The 20,602-nt window shown below is 38.0% G+C and overlaps 1 long non-coding RNA gene across 3 annotated transcripts in view; it reads right to left on the bottom strand.

The window, feature by feature from the left end:
• The window catches only part of LOC116419619, a 151,910-nt gene that overhangs the window by 47,940 nt on the left and 83,368 nt on the right, over positions 1 to 20,602 (bottom strand). For 2 of the 3 annotated variants that reach the window (XR_004229870.1, XR_004229872.1), the window contains exon 4: positions 16,044 to 17,100. The exons of the other annotated variant lie outside the window; for it this stretch is intronic. This is a non-coding gene — a long non-coding RNA (uncharacterized LOC116419619). Of the gene's footprint in view, positions 1 to 16,043; positions 17,101 to 20,602 lie in introns of those variants that run through there. 3 annotated transcript variants of the gene reach the window in all.

Genomic DNA, 20,602 nt, shown 5'->3' with positions numbered 1-20,602 from the left:
AGGGCCTAGTTCCTACTCATATTACCACAAAAACCTTTTGTATCTGATTAAAGGAGAGGGGAAACAAAAACAAAGAAAAATAACCCTTTGTTTTGAAATGAAGATTTTGTATTCGTTTTATAAAGACTTTGCAGAATGTTTTGATATGGCACAGTGTGTTCCTACAGATTAAGTGCATGGAAAACTTTTTCCTCTCTCTCTTTCCCTCATTCTCTCCCTCCCTCTATCTTTTTCTCTCTGTCTCTCTGTGTACGAGTCTCTGTCTTTGTGTCTATCTCTGTCTGTCTCTCTCTCTCACACACATACATACACACACACACACACACACACACTACAAGCTGTACAAAAAACAATGTGATGCAGCAGGAATAGCTTTGGCTTTAGGCCTGGGGAATGTGGGTTCAAGTTCTGCCTCACTACCTGTGTGATCATAGTCAAGTCTCTTGCCTCCCCTGAGCTTTATTTTCCCATCTGTAAAATGAAAAGCTTGTGCACAGTGGCCTCAGAAATATCTTCTAGATATATGATTCTAGGTTTCCTTTAACTTAGATTTATTGTAGAATTCTGTCAGGGATGTAGTCAGGCTTCAGTTTGTTATCTGAAAGTCACTTAACGAGGAATATAAATTTTCTCAAGAATTCAGATGTCCCTAAGAGAATTGGATTTTCGTCCAACTGCCCAATTGGAGAATTCATTTACTTATGAACCCATAAAAGAGTGAGGGAAAGGAACCAGGGTTTGAAAGGAAAAGGAATCCTCAGGGGAAAGCTCTGACTTAGAGTTAATTACTAGAGGCCCAGTGAAGCACTGCATCCAGAAAGGTTTGTCTCAAAATTCTCACCACAAGCCTGCATTTCTGCAATGGCAGCTGATCTGAACCCAAAGGAAAGTTCATTAGAGAGCAATTCTCAAGCACAGCCAAAAGTACTCTCCTAGGGGAGGCTTCTATGGTTAGTTAACATTTGTTCCAAAGAAATCTACATTTTAAGTTCTCTCCCTTTCTTCCTCTTCCTTTCTCCTCCTCTTTTTCCTCTTCCTTTCTCCTCCTCTTCTTCCTCTTCCTCCTCCTCTTCTTCTTCTTCTCCTTCTTCTTCTCTCTCCTTCTCCCCCTTTTCTCCCCCTCTCTTCTATAACTTCTCCTCCTTCTCCCCATCCTCCTTTTTCTCTGCCTTCCTTTCTTAAGAAGAAAGATCACAGAACATACGATCATAAACATAGATTACAAAAGGATCCTCAGGGGACAATCCAGTCCAATCCCCCATCTTAATTTTACAGATGAGGAAAGTAAGTCCAGAATCACTTGCCCAAGGTCACACAGCTAACAAAGCCAGTATCTTCTTCCCACTACATTACTTAGCTTGGAATTGTTGTTTATTGTACTTATTATTTTATCAAAGACATATTCTTCAGTTATTCATTCTAGCCCAAGTTGACTCAAGTGACGAAACATTTTTAATAGAACTCAGAAATTGAGACCACGCCATAAGAATCCACTTTGAGGGTCATTTCTTCCTTGAATACCTATTTATTTTTCTACGTATATATATGACGTATATTTGAGCCACACCCTATTGTGTCACATGACCCTTAAAGCAGTCCTATGAGAGGTGCTGTTTTTATATGAATGACAATTAGTGTGATTTCTCTTCAAGATGCTTGTAAAGTCACCACAGAGCCTGCCTAATGACAACTTCAGAGGAATGAAATAATGGAGAGGATTGTCCTCCCTTTCCTAATGGAGCAGGAGGTGAATCAGATCTATTCCATTGTCTGTGATCCCATATAAATTTTCTAAATGGGAGGAATAAAGGCGTGAAAGGGCTTAACTCCAAACCAATAAAATCTGAGTTCTGGTTCTGACTTGACTGGACATCTGCTAACTAGTATATCACAGTATGCATTTAATAAATGCTTGTTTAGTGACCATTTGACTGAGCAAGACTCTTAGCATCTCAACTCATCAATAAAAAAGGATAAAAATAATAAGACTTGCTTCTCAGGTTATTGTAAGGATCAAATAAGAAAACAAATCAACTGATTTTTCCCAGAAGGGACATTCAAGAGATTGGGGCAGGAAATGGGTCTACAGGCCAGATGGGTTTTATCCAATATTTCCCAAATTCTATGGTTTGCCCATGACATAGAACTGGAATAGGCTTATGGGAAGAAGGAATAGAATTCCAGGAGTCTTAATTTCTTGGCTGCTGTGAAAGAAGCCATTGTAGGTGACTGCAGGAGAAGCTACATTGGATTAGAGAGAGAATGGTGTCAATAGTAGCACATTTTTTTCCTCCATAACATGGCCTCTTCTGGATCTATTGGCTTCTCAATTTTCCCATTTCCTGGTCAAGGTCACACCTCTAGAATTTTGGGAATGCTAGGTAAAATCCTCTTGGTCTCTAAGTCAAACCTTTTCTTCAAGGGCTTCTGAAGGCAGGACCCAAAGCCAGGTTATAGTCAGTTCTTTGCAAAACCTACCATGCTGTAGAAATGTAAGCTATTTCCCAGTCTTATTTATAGGTTGCACACATTTAGTGTTAGAGTTAGGATTAGCTCACCTAAGTTTTGTTGAAGATTTACTCTTTTGGTACCTGATTTGTGAATAAACTTTAGGATAGATTTCCTTGGGCAGCCCATTATATCAGAAAGGCAATATATAACTGGAAATTGTGTCTTCTGTCCCTTCTTCACGTCATGTCAGTTCTTTTGTCATTCTCTTTGTTGACAGGTAGCCAGCATGGTACGACAGAATCTGTACTCAGGGCGAGTATGTTGGTCCTGCCTTCCCTTCAGTCTTTCTTTCTACCCTCTCTCTTCTCCCTCCCACCTCAGTCCAGATACAATTCTGGTTTATCATTTTCTTCTAACGCACATTTAGGTTATTTGAAATGCCTGACTCATGGGCTAGATGCACTGGAGCCCTGGGCAGGAAGAAGCTAAAAGTGACTTTACCCTATGAACTTCTCAGAATTCATTTCTGAATTAGACAGCTTTCCCCTAGTAGAATATAAGCTTCTTGAGGTCAAGAACTGTTTCTTTATCTTTATATCTTCAGTGTCTAACCCAGTACCTCATAGTAGCAGGTACTTTATAGATATTTAGCAAATTGAATTGAACTTGTCAGTTGGACTTTGTTCTTTAAAATTGATTTCTTCCTTGGTTTTTAAATTATCTATACTTCTCCCTGTTTTTTTCTCCTCTTTTCTTTCTCCCTAAATGCCATAAAATTAAAAATTAAGAGAAAAAAAGAAAAAAATCTCAACAAAATTGATGGGTTTTTAAAATGGCATTATGTGGAATGTTCTACATTCATAGATCTGCACCCCAAGGAAGGAGTTGGGGAGAGTGAATTTTCATACCTTTTACTCCAGTTAAACTTGGTCTTCATGATTTCATATCGATTAGTTTCCATTGCTCAATGATTATTCTTCCCCTGACATTAAGGAGGTCTTTGTAATTGACTTCATGCTCCTTTTTAACCACGAAATATTTCTCTATTTATTTCCTTAAAACTCTGTTCCATCTATGGATTCTTCTTGTGTAGTCTTGACTACAAGACTGAATTCACACAATAGCAAAAGCATACGGCACTGATGGGCCACCTATCACAACCATGAAGGCTGACTAGACATATGAGGTCTGAATTTTAAATTATGGAAAAATAGAATTTGCACAAATTAGCACGGAAGTTCATTGAAGCTCTATTTAATATGCCATTAAAATCTATGTTACTTTTAACTTCCACTGTTTTGAAGGAATTTAAAATTCAACCTCTAAAATTATTTTTATAAATGAACTTAAATTATCAATAGATTAACTTTTAGTCTATTAAATTTTCACATTTTTAACCTATACTACCTTTGTAAAAAAAAAATAAATTTAATATAGCTCTTGATTTTTTCTAATGGAAGAATTTTGAATTTAAAATAGCTTCTAAGAAAAGAACCAGGTCCTAATTAAATTTACCAGGTTTCTCATTTAAACCTTTTAATGATATGTAGAATTAAAGAATTCTAATGACAATGAAAAATGCAATGGCTACTTTGACTTCCCCTAATGTCATTTATGTGCCTGACTTTTAATTCTAGCTGACTACTAACTTCTATTTTGAGGTATTTATTAATGAATTGACACTGTAGTTTCCTGTGAGATGTTTATTTTTCTAACAGAGCTTATAACAACTGGGAGATCCATGTTTCATGGATGGAACATTCTAAAAATCAATGTTTAATTGAGATTGAATTCTGTCTGTTTTTAAATAAAAATATAAAGGTCTAAGGGCATTTTTGTAGTATTTTTATTTATACACTGTTGACTTATGACACCCTTCTCCCTGCAACACTCCCCATTATACAACTGATGACACCAAGAGATAATCCAGTGTCTTGTTGGACACAGGAGGGTGCCTTGGACTGAGCAGTAACCATCAATATTGTCTTTTTTTTAAACAAATTTATGTATATTATAGGTCAAATGAGGAGATAACCCATAGCAAAGCAATAGAAGAGGGCCTAGAAACATTAAAATATTGGGAATAATTTTTACCCTAGCTAATTTGCCCTTTGCTTTCATGATGAGCAATGGTAATTAAAGAGAAGATTAAAAACTTGGGTTCTAATCAAGGTCTAACCTATCCAGGGCAAGTAGTATTCTGGGCAACATCCCTTATGCCTCTTGGAGCCTCAGTTTCCTCAACTGTAAAAAGAGGCATTTAAACTGGTTGATTTGTATGGTCTTTTCAGTTCTAAAATACTGTATCTACAAATATGGAACATTAAAGAAATTGTTTTCAAACTTTTTAGTAAACTGGAATGTGTGTGATAGAGAGAGACAAAGGCAGAGGCAGAATTTATTTGGGCTTATCCTAAAACAGGGATTTTTAACTTAGGGTTTAGGAACTCTCCCTCTACTACCTGCCCCACCTCTTTTAGATAGATAGATAGATAGATAGATGCATATTATAAAAAGATATAATCTACCTATGAAATATAATACATTTTGTTTACAATATTATGTATTCTATTTTGTGCATTTAAAATCATACTCTGAGAAGGTCTATGTAGATTTTACCAAAGATGACAGCAGAAGTTTTTAGCATCCTTTAAGATGGAAGTCAAAATAGATAGGGCAGCTAGTCTCTAGCATACTTCTAAAAAAAGGAAGAGGGAGAGAGAATGTGGAAGAAGGAAGGGAAGGAGGAAGGTGAAGAGCTTAGAAAAATTCAGGACTATTTGATTATTCTCTAAAATTAAACTTTTAGGGGAATTAAAGCAGGAGGGTATTGGAGGACGAGGGAGAAAGGTCACTTTTTCTTGGAATGCTTTCTCATCCTGGTCAGTTCTGAATCTGGAGGCCATTGTTTTTAATGTGAGCTGTGTATAAACAACTATTCCAAGTGGGGGAAAAAAAACTTTTCTTTTTAACAGATATTTATTGATTTCCTGTTTGCGTTGCCTAGATTTCACTCTGTATTTGTTCTTCCAACTCTTAGACTTATTACAAAGATCTTTAAAAGACGGGGGGAAATGAAAAAAAATTAAATAAGCAAACCTATCAACCCATCAAAAAACTGTAGTAGAATAGTTAATTTTCTACACCTATGGACCCCCTCCTATACCAAGAAGGAAGGAAGAGTTATCTGAGAAAATATTTTCCTATCAATCAGCCCTATCTCAGGATTCAGATCTAGTCTCCTCATTTACTCAGGCTGAAGTTGCCTGAGATGGTGATACTAACTAAACGTGAGGTGGTGGATAGAGAAGCCATAGGCAATGTTGGAAGGCACTCAGGGCTAAGTACAAAAGGGCCTTGGCTTTGAGTCCTGGCTCAGTCATTTGGAGTGACTTTGGGCAAGTCACTTCATTTATCATGGCTTCCATTTCCACGCCATAAGAAATAGAAATGTCAGCATGTCTACATCAAGGAGGTAGTCACAAGGAAAGTGTTATAGTAATATAGCACATTTTTATCATTTATATGCAACTGTCACCATCACTACCACCTCCTCTTCATCCTCATAATCATCATAACCAACCCCAGAGAGTAGTCATAAAACTACAACTTTAAAGCTGGAAAAAAAACGTAAGACTCTCCAATCCAACCACACAGTTTCTAATTTTTTTATTCTGAATTTATATAGCCATATTCACAACAGCACACAAAATCACATAAAACAATGATTCTTCCTTTAAAAACACTTTTTTTTTAAGCAGATAAAAAAAATGACTCTCAAAATGTTCTACTTGTGCTTCCTTCTGAACTAGCACTCACTAATGGTTATTTTAGAAAAGATTATGATTGCTCCCCTTTGTTTTTGGTGTCACTGATGTCACTGCCTCCTCTTGCCCCAATTAAAGATGGAGAAAGGGAAAAAGAAAAAAGAGACTCCGTGATGTTAATGACTTATTCAGCCATATCGGAAATAGAATAAGGAACTGATTCTCCAGACTCGAATCAGGGCTAGTCCCATCATACCTCACTAGAAATCCAGGGATTAAGACAGGTAAATTTAAGGTAATTTAAGGTGGTAAAGTACATAGAGCTCATAGAGAACCAGTCCTTGAATCAGAAGGACATGAATTCAAATTTGGCATCTCAGGCACTTGACACTAGCTATATGACCCTGAGCAAGTCACTTAGACCCAATTTCCTTGCCAAAAAATAGAGATATAGGAACTAAGGCAAACCTTGATCTGGAGAACCTACAATGTTAAAAGGGAGTCAAGAGATCTGCCCGAGTATTAGAGGTGTAAAGGCAGTATCATATGCAACTCCATCTCTCTGGGATATAACCCATGAAAGTGATGATCTTTACATCCATGCTACTTCCTGTTCTTTACTTGAAATAAAAACGAATACGGTAAAGATGAAAACTGAACACAAATCCCCTATTCTACTCTGACAAGGCCAAAAGGATTATACAGAACTAAGAAAGACCACTTTTCTAAATTATAAAAGACCAAATTAACAAGTACCTGAGAGCCTGAGTTCTTTAGCTTTTTGTAGAAGGTTTTAGAGAAAAGCATTTCAAGGTGCTGGGCGTAGGCTGTGCACCCTGGCAACTCCACTTTCCCCAGCAAAAAAAAAAAAAAATCTTCAGAGTTGAGCCAAAGAGTTTTGAATCACAACAGACTTGGGCATTTTTACTTAAGAGGGAATAGATTATCTCCAAAGGGTCTAAATCAGGCTCAGCTGATTGCCCAGTTAGCCTCATGCAAACCCCCACCAGATGAGAAACAGATGGCCCCCACACGCCAAATGGACAGAGAAATAAGCCCAAATTGGAGGCCAAACATTCCAAAGTATTGGAGAGCTCCTGCTGAGGGTTGTCCCAGTTCTTACTGACTTCCAGAGTCATTTAGGTGTAGTCATACCATGTTAGCCAGAGCCAAGAAGAATTTTCTCAGAGACAAATATGAAACTGATTTGTCAATCGGCAAACCTTTTCTACTCTGCTTTTGGAAGCAGGACTCTATAGCATCTAGCCTTGGCGTCCAGGGCTGCCATCAGCTGATCCAGGCATGGAGATGGGACACCAAAGGGCCACTGGGAGGTTGAACCTCCTCCAGACACTTCAAAACTTGGAAAGATCCCTCTGGTCAAAGGGAAGAGGGTTATGTGATACCTAAGAACAAAGCCAAGATCTCTCCTGTTCTGACCCTACCCCACATAGTGGTTTTACAGTGGATTTTGCCTAGAACCACTTTCTGAAACTCTCCAATTTCAGCTCACTCGATATTTTCATTCAGGGCTCATAGGAACTGATAAAAAATGTTTCCTCACTTTGAACTGGCTTCTTATCTGACATTATTTCAATTTGACAAACAATTTTCAAAGACTTTTCACAGTCTAAAGCCTCTGCTTGATTGGTTGATAGGTTGGAATATGTCTTAATCAATTAACCAATTTAAGGTATCAAGGTCAAAATCAGGTAGGTGGTTTTGGACCCAATCCTTGAGCCTCATTTTACAGATAAGGAAACTGAGTTTCAAAGAGATGAGGTGGATTGATCAAGGACAAAAAGATCATATGCAGAAGAACTGGGATAATTTTAAGGTTGACTTGAATCTGCTAACCTGTTATTGCATTTGATTCTCACAACAACTCTGTAAAGGAGATGCTATTGCTATTCCCACTTTAAAATGAAAAACTAACACTCGACAGAGAAAGGAAGTCAAATAATGCTCAAATCCACTGGATGAGAAAACAGAGACTGGGAGTGACGTGATTATGCTTCCAACATCCTACACAAGCAGCAATGTCAAATGAAAACATAGGCATCTCTTCAAATTGGGATTCCTATCCAAGAAAAATATCACAAACTATAAGCATTTATGGCTCTTTGACAACATCTTAACTTCCAGGGATGTGGTGAGATACAAACTGAAGTTGTGATAAAGCTGTGAAATTCTGGTACAAGAATCCTGTCGGTTGGACTCAAATTTGAAAAATGAACAGAATTCACTGTACTGAAGAAAGAAGGACTGAGTGTACCTCATTGCTCCCAATGAGCATGGTGAGCCTGTAAGGCCTAGTGAACTTTAACCCTGAATGTCAATTGGCCATTTGCCATACGCTTATTTGGGCTGCTGTCTGATCCCCTTCTCATGTCATCTTGCCCTGAAGTATAGATTTGAAGAGAAGATTCTTCAAGTATTCAACTATGATAAGGAAACACAATTTTTTTCCAATAAACTTTGACTGATTAGGTGTTTCTTTTTTCATTTGTTATGAATGGGGATTTCAATTAACTTTATAGTCAAAGATAATATAAAGTTCTATATAGGTTATTTTAAGATTGCTTAAATTCAAATTTAGCCGAACATTATCGCGGAAAGAAAATTGAACCTTGGGATCAAGGGACCTGGGTTTGGATCCTGGTTTCTGTGCCCTCAGAATCCTCAATGTCTCTAAAAGCATACCCCAAAGGCCATCTTCTCTGGTAAGCTTTTCCTTATACCTCTGCTCTGAACACTTTTATCCTCTGGAAATTACTTTGGATTGATATGCATTTAATTAGCTCCTTTGTGTCCTATGTCTAGTACATGCTGGATATGGGACTCTAGGCAAGTCATTTAGCTTTATACTTTCTAAAACAATACTCTAGAACTCTAAGTTTCTGAAGTCTCCAATACGCATTGATGAATGTAGAAATATGACATTTATTATGTGAGGGGGAAAGTCATTAGATTTCTCTATTAAGACATGGTTGGTAACATTGGAGAGAGCAATTTCAGTTACACGATGAAGTCAGAGGCAAGGTTGACTCATTGCTTTACTCTAGTCTTAGATGAAGAAGTGGCCCATTGCAAAAGCCAAGACTCCTACATTCATTCAACCTTCTCTTTTATTTTCTTAATAATTCATTTATCTTAACATTATTTTCTTTTGCAATTTTGAGTTCCAAATTCTCACTCTCCCTTTCACTTTTTTCCTCACCCACTGAGAAGACAATAATATGATATCAATTATGCTTGTGAAATCATGCAAATCACAGATACAACCTTGATTCCATTTCCTTCCCACTTCTAAAGCAGATTGCTCCCACTATCTTCAGTGTAATAAAAATAGGTAAAGAGGGAAAGGCATAGATAACATATGTTTTAACAGGTTTATGCCAGTTCTTTTAGTAGTGACAAAGTAGTGCATCAATTTGGGAGGAATACACTATTTGCTTTGCTGCAGTGGTAGTGAGGGGACTGTTGATATTGAAGAGCATAAATTTGTGATGGCCCCAATCAACATGGGTTTATGATTTTCTCTATCTTTAGTTATCAACACATGGGTAGGAACAAAGGAGGTAGATGTTAGGAGTAAAGTTGACATATGGCATGGGGGGACATATGGCAGGACATGTTTGGCAATAGAACAAGAGAGCAATGGATTTTAAAGTAAAGGATGGTGTGAAGCTGAACTATCTTTCCAAAACCTACAAATATAGAAGTATATAGTATAGAAATAGGAAGTAAAGCCAGTGCAAAGCAGAAATAAGAGAGGAGTAGGGAAATAGAGGTCATGGTTAAGGTAAAGAACAGGGTTAAAAGTGTTTTTTTTTCAGATGTAGAAAAGATGTAGTGATAAGAGATCATGATCACATAAAAGAAATGTGAAGTTTGTAAACAAGGATGAGGATAAGGTTAAGTGTATAAGTCTCTCTGTATGTATTTGTAGTAGAGGGGAGAAGTGGGAATTTGAAGAAGTAGCGTATTTGATGGGCCATTAGTATGTATGTTGAAGTCCCATAGTATGCCGTCAGGAGATGAAGAGGATGGAAAGACTGAGAACCAGGCACTGAACTTATTGAAGAGGGAAGGAGAATATTTGGGGGATAGCTAATACACCAGGCCATAAATTGGGTGATCAATTTGGCTAACTTGAAACTCAAAGAAGGAGAAGGTTATAAGTGAACTTGTTTAAGGGGCAGTCTAGAATGGCATTGGGGAGCAAGGAGTATTCTATTTTTCCCACCTATGTCAGTAGACTGGGAATCAGAGTATCCTGAACTTGGCCAGCCTCAAATCATTTTCTTATCATTTATGTTTGATATTGCAACAAAATGAGAAATTCATAGGTCATTCAACAGTTATGAAAAGATTTTTTTAAACGTTGCAAGAGAAGGATATTCATCTCAAGGTGCTTCAAATGAGCAAAGCTCTCCTGCATCTAAGCTAACCCTCATTTTCTACCAGTGACACATAAGAGGCAGCTCCTGGGAGTTTGTGGAATGTTTATAATCAAGGAACCAGGAAATGGTCAATAATTTGAACCTTCACTTCCGTGAACCTTGAGAATGGTTTTCGTCATTTTTAAGGAAAAACTAGTCTAATATGCATGGGGGATTGGAGTTAGGATATTTTCCTTCCCATCGAGCAAAGTGTTAGCCAGTGAAAGGATGATAAAAGAGGCAACTAGACAATCAAAAGAAGGAGGAAGGAATTAATAGGAAGGAAGACTTCTGCCTTAGAGCACTTCAAGGCCTTCAAAACACTTTTCCTCATTTATTTTATTAGATACTCACAACAACAATGTAAAGTTACTATCTATAGCTATTATTACTCTGATTTTATAGATTAGGAAACAGGGACCCAAAGAAGGAAATTTCTTAAAATATATATAGATAGATATACTATTGAGTGTTAAAGGTGAGACTTGAACCTATATCTCTCTGCCAACAATTCTAATGCTCTATCCCTTTGCCACTTATTAAAAGAATTGGAATAAGACTTCCAGGTTTCCTATAAAGGATTTATGGAAAAATATAGGCAACCATCTTATGGGATAGGAAGGCATGTATAGACAGAAAAAGTAAGCACACAGATGACATCATAAATCCAGATACCAAATTTAATCAAAAAAACTGTTTTCAAAAAATGACTAGTAATGGATAAACAGAAGCCGTGGTATCAGACCTCTATAAATATGAACAGTCACATGAAACAAGCTGGGAGATAACAATGACATCCCTGTAATGGATTCTCATTACTGATTGAAAGCATCCTAAAACCAGGGACATTTTTCGATTTCTCCATGAAGCTGGGCAGCTGTTTCCATCCAGTTACCATGCCCTTTTTCCAATAAGATCTCTCTAGAATCAAGGAACCAGAGAGCAGAGAAAACTGTTTTGCAGTCAAGTGGCAAAAGAAGCAATTCTTTCAAGGGAGATTTTGCAATTCCAAAAATATATGGCAACCTAGTTATTTCATTCATTCAGTATGCAAAAGGTCTTTAGCTGAAAGAAGGCAGGGAGGATAAACATGTAGAAGAAACAAAAGACTAAGGTTCTTTTTGGAGCTTGTTCCAGAAGAGAGACTAGGCAGTAATGCAGAGATATATAACATACAATAGGATAAGAGGGTATCATGCTGGTCCTGTGCTTTCATGGGTTTAAGAAACTCCCAGTGAAGAAACTCTCTACCAAAGCTAGTTGATACCAACCCAGAGAGTTTTAATTATGATTCTTGACCATTAATATGAATGCTGTCCATGCCTACCCATAAATCTATCCAATGTCCTAGGGGCCCTCCTTTTAAACTCTTTTGTGTGTGTATATGTGTCATGGAGCTTTTGGAGTCTGAGGTCTATGGAGCTCTTCTCAGAATCCCATTTTTAAATGCAGCAAACAAAATACTTAGGGTTATGCAAGAAATCAATTGTTGAAATAGAATGATGGGATATTTTTACTAGTAATAGTTAAGATTTATATAGTGCTTTAATGTTCGCAAATTCTGTCCAAATATCTCAATTTATTGATACAACCATAGAAAGTAGGTGCCATCATTACCACCATTTCATAGATGAGGAACCTAAGGCTGAAAAAGATAATTGTCTTCACTCACCTCCTGAATGACATATTTTATGGCACTGTTTGTGTTTCTCTTCATCATTCAAGTCACCTGCAAGTGACTGACACAGAGGATGTGCCCAATAAGCATTTATTGACTGACCAACTAATTCTTCAGAGATCAGGGTATTGTAGAACCCTCAGCCATGTAGGTAAATGAGAAAATATTGGTGTTAAAATATATGAGGAAGCATCGCTGGGATCCGTTACATTACCTACCGTGACCTTAATTTCAAAGTAGGATTTGAATGTAGATCTTCCTGATTCTAAGGCCAATTCTCTATTCCCTGAGCCAGCTGGTCTCATCCTAACACAAAGTATGATGGGACAAGTTCATCAGAAAACTACTAAACAGTATTTGGTCTAATGGAAAAGCATTTTATTGACCTGAAGGCCAGAGCAGGCTAACTGCCCAATTCAATCAGAGTTAGTTAGGTACCTACTAGATTCAGGGCTGTACTACTGTGCTGGGCATGGATGGCTGAGTCTTACCATGTGAGACTAACTGAATCTTAGTATACTATTTGCCTTATTACACTGGGATAGCATAGTAAGAGTTAAATTGAATCTAGAGTTGAATAATGGATAGTTTACTGTGAGGAGGAAGGGAACAGGAAGCTGTTTGCTTTCTTCCAAAAGGCTGGTATACCATTCTCTAGTAGTTTTCCAGGCTTATCAGTTGCTTGAGAGAGATGATGCAAGGTAGTAAGGGCTCAGGTGGACCCCCATCCATAAAATCATTAAATCCAACAGTGGAAAATGGAGGCACTGTCAGAAATCACAATGTCTGGTAGCTGAATTGTTTCCTATCAGTGGAGCTAGGCTATGATCACTACAGCAAAGGCTGTAAATGAACCCAAAAACACTTTAGTCATTTTGAGAAAAAAAAATATTAAAATCAAGTCATCTCCACTCCCTCCTCCCAGGGGCCCTGCAAAATCAGCATGGCCTCTGGACCAAGTTTTCCTCGCTGCTCCTCATGGAAAAGCATGTGCCATTGCTGAACCAAGCCAACTGGCCTAGCATTGGAAAAAATATTTTGCAAAACCAGGCTGAAACTCTATAGGGACAAGTATTAGGAACAGTGCATTAGGCTTTAAAAACAAAAAGTAAACAAGACAAATTTATAAGCTGGGCAAAAATACAGCAGAACAAGACTCATGAGTCATTCTACTAAAAGTGGAGATTAAGTCGGCAAGCAATTCTGGCAGGCTTTCGTCTTTGAGTTGGTTTTTGTTTTTTGGTAAAGTTGAAATCCAACATTCTTTGAATGCTGGAACGTATGGCAGACATAGTGAAGAGAGAGCTGACATTGGAACCAGGAAGACTTGCGTTCCACTTCTGCCTGAAATGAATATTAGCTTTGGACCTGGGGCACATCACATTTCCTTGTGCAACTCAATAAATGAATGGCCCATCTGCATCAGGAGGAGGTTCCATTGGCTTAGATTCCCTAAGCCAATAAAGTTGAAGACTCAGACAAAAATCAAAGGAAATGTACAAGGGGAAAATGCAAGGCCCAGCCCACATTAATTGTGCTCCTGCCTAGATTGTTAAAGCAAACAGTATAAAACACAAACAAGCCAGGAAGCAAACCCTAGTTCTAAACACAGAATAATGTTGTGAGCAGGCTGGATAGACCCTGGGGCCATTTTTTAAATGACAATCTAAGTATTACAGTATGTCCTTCATGCCACATTTTGAAGGAGATGGTAACAAACTAGACGGTGTATAGTAAAGATCTCTCATATGGGGAGGGGTCTGGAATCCATCTTACATAAGGAACAAAAGAAGATAGAAGTGGGGATGATCTGATCACTGGTTTCAAAACTATAAAGGGCTATGATGTGGAGTAGAGACACTAGCTTCCAGGGGCTGAGCTGGAAACAATGTGTAAAAATGCCAAACAAAGGCAGGTTTCCTTTCCATGTTTGCAAGAAATGTCAACAGTTAGCTCAGGTGTGTGCTGCTTTGTGAGGTCAGGGTTCCAACAATAAGGGAGGTGACTGGAAAAATTCCTACCTAGGGTGTTTCTAAGCTTAAAGTTTTTTTTTGTTTGTTTTTTGCAATATAAGAATGGTTTCTAGGACAGTGGTTTTAGATTCTAGTCAAAGCTTTCCAATGGACAGGTCATCTGGGTTCCAGGTGGGATGGAAATCTAATTAGACAGAAGGCATGGGAAGAGCTTCACTATATTTTGATCTTAAAAAGAATAGGGAGAGAAGGAAAATTATATACTTGGGAGGATAGGAAAGGTAAAGGAAGATTGGGGAACTTTATCTCATATAACCAAGGTGTGCATGGAGAAAGTAAATACAAAAAGAATGAGGTCAGGTTGATACTTGAACTTCACTCTTATCTGAACTGGAAAGATCAATAAAGTCAGACAGAGACCGAGACAATGTGAGAGAAACAGAGACATAGAGACAGAGAAGACTTAGTACAGAAATAGGTTTCATTCAACCGAGAAACAGAGTGGTGGGAGAAAAGGGAACTAGAGGAAGAAAATATTAAGGAAAGAATTAATATTAAGCAAAACAAATTCTAATGATGGATATACAAAAATATTTGTAGCTATTTTTTGAATAGCAGAGAATGGGAATTGAGGAGGTACTTGCAAATTAGAGAATAGCAGAATAAGTTAAAGTATATAAATGTGATAAAATATTATTGTGGTATAAGAAATAATGAAGGGAATGGTCTTAGAAAAACTTGCTAAGACTTGTATAAAGTGACACATTGTGAAGTGGACAAAGCCAGAATTCATTCTGCCATCCCACCTTTCTCTTCCATTTGGGAAAGAAGGAAGACATTTCCATAATAAACAGCTGAACTCCAGAATACCACTAGATATCCTGGTCACATCTAACCCAGGCTATCTCCCCCTATTTTATCTGGGTCCTTTTCTCATCTCCCTCTTTACTCTTCCCCTTGGTGACTTTACCAGCTCTTACGGATTTAACTCTCTTCTCTGTGCAGATGATTCTCAGATCTATTTTTCCAGTCCTAACCTCTTTCTTGACCTCCAATCATCTATCTTGAATTTGGATATATCATAGATTACCTTAAGCTAAATGAGTCTAAAACTGAGATTGTTTTCCTACCCCCCCCCCATCACCACCATCAAACTTTCTTCCAAACTTCCCTATTATTGTTGAGGACACTGGGTTTATAACCTTGGGGCTAAGCTCGAAGTCTTATTTGCTCTTACCCTGCCCACCCCCTATATTGGTTCTGTTTCTCAAACCAGTCAAGAGTGTATAATTCTTTTTTGTAATATTTTTTGCATATTTCTACTTCTTTTCTTGGACATAATCACTACCCTGATCCAAGTCCTCTAATTCAGACCTGGATCTTTGCAACACCCTGCTGGTTGGTTTCTTGTTTCCAGTGTCCTTACTCCAGTCCATCTTTGACTCAGTTGCCAACTGATCTTCCTAAAGGGCAGTTCTAACTATGCCATGACCCCTCCCCCATTCAAGCAACCCAGGTGATCCTCCAGGATCACATCCAAAACTTTTGACTTTTAATCTCTATACCTGGGCAATCTTTTTGCACTTTCTGTGCATTTTCTATGATCCAGTAAATGCTGTCCTTATTCTTTCTGGTACAAGACTCTATCTTGTAGCTCTAAACATTTTCACTGGCTGTCCTCAGGACTGGAAGACTCTTCTTCCTCACCTCCACCTCCTAATTTCCCTGACTTTCTTCAAGTCTCAACTAAAGTCACTTCTTCTACTAGAACCTTTCTCAATCACCTGAATTCTGGTGTCTTCCCTCTGCTGAAGTATCCTATACCTAGCACTGAACACAGTGCCTGGCAGATATTAAGAACTGAATAAATGCTTCTTGACTTCATTAAGTCCTGCATCCATAAACAAGCCAGAGAACCATCATTTCTGCTGTTCTACCTCTTGGTCAGTAATTGAATGAATTAGATTCGTCTTTGCCAATGTGAAGCACATGGCAACATCTTGCCCAATGACTACTCAAGAGTCCCAGTGATTATAAAACAAAAAAATACCAAAAAGAAAACTCTTTTCCTTGACCATGGCTTTGGAGTCCCTCATTATGGTTTATAATAGCTTTATCCTCCAATTTTCCAATCCTTTCTACCCTATCCTTCCATTGTTCCCCCAAAACTCTTGTTCTGCTGCTAACATACAATTGAATAATATAACCCACACTCTTAGTGAATCATTTTATAGAAAATCCAACATGGGGAGAAGAGCTCAATACCAAGCAGAGGAGGAATTATTCACCCCCTGCCCTCAGGTCCCATTAGCAACTTTTCCAGGGGGTGCTCCAATAGCACCAAATATTCTTTCTATGCAAAAGAAACACTGATCTTTATCTCTTCTATTTGTGGGTCATTAATCCTCCTCCACCTTGATATTCCTAAAGAAAAAAAAAATGAAGTTTTCCTCAATATCATATTAACTCATTTCCATTATCCCCACAAGAGAATAGCATAGGATTTTGGCCTCTTTGTTGAACATGAGAACAGTTAAAATTCACCTCTGACCCTCAACCCCCAACATGTCTCAATCTCATGACAATACTCCATGTTATTTTTTGGTTTCTTTTTCTTTCAATAAAACTGTCATTTAATGTGGCCTGGCCAGAGAACTAGAAGTTGTTGCTAAAGAGCCATTTGGGCTGTCAAATGGTGAGATTCTTCTCAAGCTCTTGTTTGCATTGTTGAGGTAAATGAAGTGTGACACTCCAGGCCATATGGGCTTTTCATGTGACAGGTATCCCTGGAAAAAAAGAGTTATATAAGAAAAGTAAACTACAATAGAGAGAGACAGCATAAGAGATATAATAATAGGTTTAACATAATATAAATAATAATAATATATAATATAAAAGATGTGATAGATGTAATACTAGAGTAATATAATACAAATAATACAATAGAGATAGGAGATGATTTATCCAGAAAGGTCAAAAAGAATGTTTGTGCCCAATGCAAATCCTGCAGAAGGTATTCACATTTGAAGGGGAGACACCAAAACACTCACTCACATGCGGCTGCTGCTTCAGAGACAGCTGTGAAGGCTGGGGAGAGTAGAACAAAATAAGGAAAAATTCAACCCACTGGGCCAATGGCTTCCTAATTCAGGATCTCAGTACAAAAGTCCAGTTGTTTCCCCCCTTAGTGATCTGACTCAACCCATCCACTGTTATTTCACAAACCATAACACATTAAGCACAAAGACATTCTCTCCCTATCACTTTGTCTCTCCCCCTGAAACCCACTGTCCATGAGTTTACTAAGAATTAAAGCCACAAAACCATCAAAAGTTATGGAAGTATTGTTCTGTCACATCAACTGCATGTTCACGCTGTAGATAAATCAGAAGTCATGAATGTAAAAGGCAAGTGGTCTAGTTTTTGTCATTGTTGTTGTTTTTAAATTTAAAAAAAAAACAATGTTGGACATTCCCTAGGAGATGTTTTACAGCTGCTCAAAAATCCCCTCCCCACTGTACCAAAGAAATAAAGACATCAGACAAGGATCTATAAAACAGATTTACTATGGGCCATTACTGTGTTTACAGTTGGGCGTAGGGAAGTCTATTCATTAAACTTCCTTCTTTGGGAAGACTTCAAATTGTCGAGAATTACCCACTGGGGCAGAACTATTACCTCAACTCACTGATAAAAGGTTCAAATGTCGGTGCCTTTTTTTTTATCATTTCAAATGATTCTGATGAGGAGAGACAAAGAGAGACAGAGATAGAGATTTAAGAGACAGATGAAGGAAAAGAAACACAAATGCAAAGAGAGACACACAGAGAAAAACAAGAAGAGACAGACAAAACAGAGGGAGAGAGAGACAGAGAGACAAAAACAGAAAGACAGAGAGAGACAAAGACAGAAACAGAAAGGAAGAGATTGATAGGTAGAAGAAAAGGAGTGCAGAACAATAAATTTGCATTGGAAATATTCACATGCTATTTTTTTGTTGTTGTTCAGATAACTGACAAATGTTAATTTTCAAAGTTCTGTTGCCTTGTGCTCCAATGATAATGTCTTGATAAAGGAGCTGGGTGAGAATTAATGTGAAGAGGTGGCTAACTCATAATGGAATGACTAAATATAGCAGTCATATATGACTCCCAATGCCATCATTTTCTCTTTTCAATTCATGTAAGATAAGAGATGTAACTTAAGCTTCGTCCTTTCTCCTGACTCATCTGGAATCATTTGCCCTCCCCATAGGCCCACTTCTAGCTTTGGAAGTGGGAAGACAATGATCTAATAGCAGAGCCTACACAATTCTCAAGAACAAAAAAAATTCAGTTTGTTAAAATGGAGGGGGCTGGAGAGATGAGGCAAGAGGCCATCTTGGGTAAGGAACAGACAGAAATAAACTATTTGTGTACCAGAATATAATTGGAGGTTGAGATGGGTGGGTCAGGGGATATTGGGACTAGACTAGGAGAATACTATCAAAAGGAGGACATGGGATGGAGATAGGGTGAGAGATATAAGGAAAAAAGGAAATAGACTGCTTGTATATACCCCAAGGTATCGTGACTTATTCCACATAACTTCCTAATAATCTAAGACACAAAAGGGACCTTATATTTCCAAGATGCAAAATTTTCTAACCTTCTCCTACTCTTTAGAAAGTACTCTGGGTAACACTATTTAAGCACAGTCTGATCTCATAGCTATGCTCACTTACCTACTCTGATGCTAGTTCCATGCACCTGGAGATGGAGTAGGAAGTCAGAAAATAGGTAGAGCAACTAGAAACCTGGGAATGCTCTTCAGGTACTAGAATGACAAGACATGGATGCTAGCTCAGGCCCAAATCCCAAGCTATTTCCTTCCAGTCAGCCCAGCCAGTCACTCCCGGGACCTCTAGCAGCCTTCCAATCAAACAGGCCCTCACAAACATTAATTTCAACTTGTTTGGCATTTCCAAAGCCAGCTCCATGATATATTTATTCCTTTCTTGTCCATCTCCTTTGAAAGAGTCATTGGCTCTCCTTTTCTTAAAGATGCATTTTCCCATTTATCACTGATGCTCTCCTAGAGGTTGGCACTTTAGAGACTAAGGTTTCAAAATGGCGATATTCAACTCTGTTGTCTAAACTCACTCCAACCTCCATGGCATGAATCAAAGCATTGAAGCAAAGTGAACCCCCCAAATATCCACAAATCCCTTAGTTTGCCAGGACAAAGAAACATCTCAACTCTGGTGTATAAACTGATTATACTTTAGCTATTTATTCACATTAATGCCTGACCCCACTCCAGACATTGTAATTATAGGACAAGGAAAATGAACCCAGCAGAATTTCATCTATCTACAACAATGTAGAGATTAGGGGACAGAGAGAGACTGGTCTTTCCTAGTGCCCTTAAATGAAGGCACACAGACACCTGCTCCCTTTTACTCAAGACTAGCTGTGATCAGCAAAATGATGTAATCAGACAAACATTATAAAGGCATAATAACTTTACAATGTTTTACTTTTATAATATTTGTCTGATTACATCTTCTTGCTCTAATCTGAACGGTTCTTATACCTTTATAATGTTTGTCTGGTTACATCATCTTGCTCTAATCACATAGGCAGAAATAACAAAACTGAAATTTGATCCCAGATTGTTGCTTCTCAGACCAGTGGACTTTTTATTACCCCAGTGAATATCTATTCTGTTTGGGTGACTGAACTGGTTCCCAGGAATTTTACAAAAGTCATATTATCACCCAAATAGAAAAATGTTTCCATCCAAACCTAACCAACTAGTAGATCTACATTTATCCCTTCCACATTGTGACTTCCCCTTCCACATTCAATATATTACAGATCAGCATTAGAATTGCGGGGGAGGAGTTCTGTGGAAGCCACAGACAACACCTGAAAGTCAGCAGACAATACAGAACCTATGACCTAATACTTAACCCAAAGTTTAAAATATACTGTAAATAGTCCATAAAAAAAATCACATTACTTCCCTGGTTCAAGGGGTGGGCCAAGAAAATCTATGTGGATTTTTGTGGGGACACTAAAGACTTGGGTGCCATAACATGAAAGGTTAATTATAATATCTTCTCCTGCACTATAGCATGATGTATATAGGTCCTAGAGCATCCAAGGCACCAATGTAACCCACATATACATTTATTAACATCCCAAAACACACATACACACACACACACACACACACACACACACACCCTTGATATCAATTCAGAGAAGAATAAAAGAAGTCACCTCAGAGACTACATGTAAAAGG

The sequence above is a fragment of the Sarcophilus harrisii genome, chromosome 5 (assembly GCF_902635505.1).
Source record: "Sarcophilus harrisii chromosome 5, mSarHar1.11, whole genome shotgun sequence".
NCBI classification, from domain to species: Eukaryota; Metazoa; Chordata; class Mammalia; order Dasyuromorphia; family Dasyuridae; genus Sarcophilus; species Sarcophilus harrisii.
The sequence above is the reverse complement of the archived record's forward strand: the minus strand, read 5'-3'. Positions and strand labels throughout refer to the sequence as shown.